At 36.0% G+C, this 6,250-nt stretch overlaps 1 long non-coding RNA gene across 1 annotated transcript; it reads left to right on the top strand.

Annotated features, from left to right (window-relative positions):
• Positions 1 to 3,183: 3,183 nt before the first annotated feature.
• LOC142166384 (uncharacterized) lies at positions 3,184 to 5,768 on the top strand. Its single transcript, XR_012696793.1, has 2 exons — positions 3,184 to 3,645; positions 5,376 to 5,768. It is a non-coding gene; the product is annotated as an uncharacterized LOC142166384 (long non-coding RNA).
• Positions 5,769 to 6,250: the final 482 nt, after the last annotated feature.

Here is a 6,250-nt window from a genome sequence, read left to right as displayed (position 1 = left end):
TGATAGGTTTCTACTTTGTAGTTTTCTCATTAGGAATCATCTTTTCTATTGTCCTTCACTCTGTTCTTTTTGTCTTGTTCACTTCCTCTTCCTGAGTCTATGCGGTTAGAACAAGTGAGAAATGACTTCAAAATTTTCCACCAGCTGTCCAATTGCACAAAACGGGGTCTGGCTAACACATCAAAATGTCATAAGTCAGAAAAGAACAACAAACGCATTGAGCTGGTAATAATCAACATGCTTTGGGATCCTTGTGAAATACAAAGGCCTGGTACATATCAATTCATGAACAATGCAACAAGATGGAGGTGTTAGGTGAACAAATCAAAGGTATTTTCGGTAAAACACAAAGGTTTGGTACATATCAATTCATGGACAATGCAACAGATGGAGGGTGTTAGGCGAATAGATTAATGGTATTTTTTGTGATAAGATTGACAGAGAAAGCGGTTAACCAATAACAAACAAGGTCTTCCAAGTGGAAATCAAAGTTATCATGGCAAGTGAAGGAGCAATAGACCTCAAGGCCAATGCCAGTGGGTTAAGTCAGGAAAGAACAACATGCACATTGAGTGGACGGTAATTGACGTGCTTTGGGATTCATAGGAGACACAAAGGTTGGTAAATGTCAGTTCATGAGTAATGCAACAGATAGAGGGTATTGGGTCTGAACGGAGAAGAGGTATTTTCTATGATAAGGACGACAGAGAAAGTGATTAGTCAAGGAACAAGCAAGGTCATCGAGTGGAAATCGGTTATCATGAGAAGTGAAGGAGCAACCGCCTTCAAAGTCAAGGCCACAAACTAACCACCATATTTTTAAACTGACAAGATTTTTCTTTGATTTGAAATAGGGGCAGGAAATCTCGTTTGTTTCGGAGAAATCCACCGCAAGGAAAGGCAAGCACTAGACAGGTTTGACCGTAAACTCTCAGGACCCGCCTGGATAATGAGATTTAATTTAAAGTTTTCAGGACCCTCCTGGAAAATGAGATTTAGTTTAAAATTCAAAACAATTATGAGTAGCAAGATCTAGCATAAGTGCGCCCCAAAGGAACATAAGTAGGCTTCAAAGTTTACATGTTTTGAGATAAGATTCAATTAGGAGTTTTCAGGACCCTCCTGAATAACGAGACCTAGCTTAAGGATTTTCAGTGGATAACAAGGTTTAGAGTAAGTTCTGTTGTAGGGTAATATAATTTAGCCGTGAAATTGTCACTCTTAAGATAAAATTTGACTTTTGATTTTCAGGACCCTTATAGATAATGGGACGTAGTTTAAAACTGGCTTGCATAACAAGATTTAACGGAAGTAACACCTTTAGAAGATATAACTTAGATTTAAAATTGTCGTTTAGTTAAGAGTTGTCAGGACCCTCCTGGATAATGGGGAGTAGTTTAAGACCTTCTTAGATAACAAGATTTAGCGGAAGTCATGACTTTAAAAGATATAGCTTAGATTTAAAATTGTCGTTTAGTTAAGAGTTGTCAGGACCCCCTGGATAATGGGACCTAGCTTTCAAATTCTTAGTAATATGATTCAGTTTAACACTCACATATGTGCCCAGCTACAAACTGGGGCAGAAAATTTTCTTTGTTTTGTCTATTTTGTTGAAATCAGGTACCCGCCTGGAGAGCAGGGAATACATTTCAAGTTCAGCAATCAGGAGCCCGCCTAGAGAGCAGAGAATACATTTCAAATCAGCAGTCAAGAGCCCGCCTGGAGAGCAGGGCATACATTTCAAATCAGTAGTCAGGAGCCCGCTTAGAGAGCAGGGCATACATTTCAAATCAGCAGTCAGGAGCCTGCCTGGAGAGCATGGAATACATTCAAGTTCAGCAGTCAGGAGCCCGCCTGGAGAGTAGGGAATACACTCAAGTTTAGCAGTCAGGAGCCTACCTGAAGAGTAGGGAATACATTTCAAGTGAGCAATCAGGAGCCCGCCTGGAGAACAAAGGAGTACAATTCAAGTTTTAGCTTTCAAGTTCTTATTGATATTTGGTAATGTGATCCGTTTTACACTTACATGCGTGCCCAGATACCCAAATGGAGGCAGAAAATTTTCTTTGTTTTTGTGTATTTTTTTGAAGTCAGAAGCCCGCCTGGAGAGCAGGGAATACATTCAAGTTCAGCAATCAGGAGCCCGCCTGGAGAACAGGGAATACATTCAAGTTCAGTAGTCAAGCGTCCACCTGGAGAAAAGAAAAACATCTCAAAGTGTAGTTGGCAGTCAGGAATCCACCTGGAGAAAAGGAAAATATCTCAGATTACAATTCAAGGCGGCAACAAAGAGATTCCATCGGGAGAATACAAGTCAAACAAGGCAACAAGAACCACAAGAGCAAGTTCGAAGACATAGATAGGATTTTGTAATGCATAGATCATAGTCTAGTCTAGCTTTTTATTTTATTTTTTATTTTATCATGGTATAATAAGGGGATGCAGTAAGCAGTAGCAGCAGCAACAACATTAGTGAAATCACAGCTTCATGGTAGTCCCAACTACCAAAACTTCCCGATCTACACGTGGCCTGATTCCTTTATAGCCAAGGATATGTAGGCATCTCAGATACCAGAGCTCGGTCACATTCCCCTCTCTCTTAGTTTTAACCTCTCCAAATAAGGGTCGGGTCAAAAAACTTGTCTAGTCGTTCTTTGTCTGAAAATACTTTGTCTTTCTAGTCAAAGAGGGGTAGCTGTAGACATGTGATTTTTGATCCTTCCCAAGATTTTTCATATTTTAGTACGTAAATATTTAATTTAGGCCTAATACAGCTATTTCAACTCATTTTGACTCTCTTACCTTATTTTATTACAAGAAAATAAAAATTACAAAAATAATTCTCCTTTTTAGTCGCTTTTAGTTTATATATCTTTCATAAATTTAAATAAAAATATACAAAAATAGTACCTTGTTTTTATTTCTATATAATTTTGAAAACACCAAAAATAGTTTCATGTCTTAATATAGTTTAGTTTAATCATAAAATTAGTTTTATATTTTTATATTATAATTGTATATAAGTTTAGAAGGAGGAATTAGTGTCGGATTGGTTTATCCCGTCTTTATGAACTTTGTAGTTTTTTTTCTAGTCTTTGGCCAAATTTCAAAGCCCAATAACACAAAACCCATACCCCTAAACCTAAAACCTTTCCTATATAGCTACACCCTACACTCTATACCTAAGGGAGGAACGCAAAAAGGGGGGGGAGACTCTAGCACAGCTTTTGGAAAACAGACCCCTTCCCTGTTCATCTTCTTCAAGAACTAAGACCTAAACAAAAGTATCAGACCCCTACACAAAGGCAACGGTGCATTCCTTGCGTCCCTCAGTCAACCATCAACCTAAAAGCAAAAATCAGACTCTCGTTTTCATTTCTTGGCTAAGAGCTTTCTCCAACAAAAGTTTATATTCTCCTATCTACAAAAGAAATCAGACGCCATGGAAATCCAGATCTAAAAAAAGTTATTCGAATTTCTACTCTTTACTTCAATTTTCTGGAATTTTGGGTGACATTTGAGTTGAAGTAGTATTTTTGGTCGCTGAATCTATTGTTGCTGTTTGCCATCGTACTACTGATCTACTGAGCTTCTTCTTTGTTCTTTTGGTCTTTATTTGACATTTAAGCATTCAGTGATTTCCAGGTATGCTTGTTTGCTCAGCGATTTTCTTGTCGTAGAGCTCAATTTTTCAGATTTAATACGAATGGTATAGTCTTTGTTGGCTTTGTTTGGTGTGAAGTTTATTGTGATATTCTATGTTTAATCGTCTTGATGATTTGTTGTTGGTTAAATTCTGTTATCATTTAGTTCGATTGTTGAGCGTGTTTCATTTTTGCTTGAGACGGCATTTTTGAAGTCTGCTTAAAGAGAGAAGGAGTCATATTTGTTAGTTAAAAATAAAATAAAATAAATAGAATTGGACCTAATTATATAATTATTTCAACCACTGGCTTAACTATAAAATATTATGTTTCTGAATCTGGTAATTGTATGGCTAAGTTATGTTTCTTCATAAACTCAAAATGCTACACAACAAGGTTCATGTCAATAGGTGATGCTGGTAATTTAATTAGTATAGCTGACCCCGTTTGCTTTAGATTTAATTGTTGTTGTAGATTTTAAATTATTGTTTTGTTTGTTTCTATAATATTAACCTACTGTATGAGTCAGAAGCTATTGTGTTGGTTGTTTCCTTTTAACATCAAGGAAGAAATAAATTTTCTTTATTCAAGTCTTGGATTTGCATTATTTGTTCACTTATATCAAGTCTAACGTGACCTTTTTTAGTTGAACTAGAGTTGGGTAATTGGTACCAGCTAGCCATATAATGAAGGTTTGCCATCATAAAACGCGTAGTTGCTTTAGGCGCGGTATTTTAATAATTTACCTTCCTAAACTCGGGTGCGCATTTATGTGACCCAAATCCAAATCTCAACAATGTTAGATGAAATGTGTCGAGGATCGCGGGTGCATTTATGTGACGCGGTTCAAGACATGTTTTAAATAACATTTAAATCTTCCTGAAAAAGATATAATTGAATAAAAGCGGTTAAAGAATTAAAATTGTAGAATAGGTTAAAACATGTATTAGAATCAGATAATATGCCAATTATAATAGTTGAGCGACCGCGCTAGAACCACGGAATCCGGGAATGCCTAACACCTTCTCCCAGGTTAACAGAATTCCTTACCCGAATTTCTGTGTTCGCGGACTGTAAAACAGAGTCAATCTTTTCTTCGATTCGGGATTTGAACCGGTGACTTGGGACACCATAAATTATCCCAAGTGGTGACTCTGAATTTAATAAATAAATAATCTTGTTTCGATTGTCGCTTTAATTGGAAAAAACTCCCTTATATACTCTCTTCCGGGGGTATAAGTGAAAAGGAGGTGTGACAAAGATTTCAATGAAGATACTACAGATTAATTTTGGTGTGGTGATAATCAATTATTTTTGACACCATATATGTGGGGTGACAGTCGTAGATGTGGAATTGCTTGGACTGAGGTTGACAAAATCCTTTTTCCATGTCGGCTTCCTTCAGAAGATAATGATGTTGTGACACATTTTCTTTTAGGGGTATTGGACTTGAATGGGAAAAAGATTGATGTGTACAATTCCATATATAGTGAGCCATATGAGGCATGAATGAATCATATTGAAATGTATGCACGCATGATCTCCCACTTGCTAAAGTTTTCACAGTTTGAGAAATATTACAAGTCTTTTGGAAATACATTCAACAAATTTGATATTCAGTGACAAAGATCACCACACCAAACTGGATCGTACGTGTTGTTATTTGTTATATAATTTATATGTACTTTAGATTTATTATTTAATTGACTCCATATCTTACATTTTTATTAGGACTGATTGTGGTGCATTCCTAATCAAGTATGTGGAGTTGTTGATGATGGGAAAGGATGTGGAGAAATTCCAACCTGAAGACATAAAAGACTTTAGAAAAGAACTTGCAACAAATCTTTGGGTACATGGAGAGTGGAAAAGAAATTCTGGTTATGATACACCACCAGAAAATATTGGCGACGACTATTGTAGTGAAAATGAAACTTGCTATCCGAAGGAGCTGTAGTTTAGTTGTAAAAAAAATTAGTTGTAGTTGATTTTTTGTATAAAATTGTCGTAAAGAATCCATATGAATTCTGAAATATCTTGTAAATTCCTCAAAAGGCACTTTTATTTTGTTTGCATAGCATAATTTTTTGTCACAGCTATGCAAAATTACAATTTCAGAAGTAATATGAAGGCATCATGTTATTAATTTCTTTGTTTCTGTCAAGTATTGATTTGTCCATTGAGCTTGTAAGTATTAGTTCGGAAGTATTAGTTTAGGACCAAGTGTAATTGAACTTCAAATTCAAAGTTAAGGACCAAGCGTCCTTAACTTTTGAACTTGTAAGTCAAAGTTCAGGAGCATATGTCCTTAACTTTTGAACTTGAAACTGAAAATTCAGGACCAAGTGTCCTGAACTTTTGAACTTGAAACTCAAACTTCAAGACCAAGTGTCCTTAACTTTTTAACTTGAAAGTCTACGTTTAGGACCCTGTGTAATCAACTTTTAAAATTGAATCCTTAACATTTGAACTTGGAACTCAAACTTCAGGACCAAGTGTCCTTTGTACTTGGAACTATAAGTTAAGGATCAAGTGTCCTTAAATTTTCAACTTGTAAATCAAAGTTAAGGACTGCATGTCCTTAACTTTTTAACTTGGAACTCAAA

This window comes from Nicotiana tabacum, chromosome 11 (genome assembly GCF_000715075.1).
Source record: "Nicotiana tabacum cultivar K326 chromosome 11, ASM71507v2, whole genome shotgun sequence".
In the NCBI taxonomy this organism is placed as follows: Eukaryota; Viridiplantae; Streptophyta; class Magnoliopsida; order Solanales; family Solanaceae; genus Nicotiana; species Nicotiana tabacum.
The sequence above is the reverse complement of the archived record's forward strand: the minus strand, read 5'-3'. Positions and strand labels throughout refer to the sequence as shown.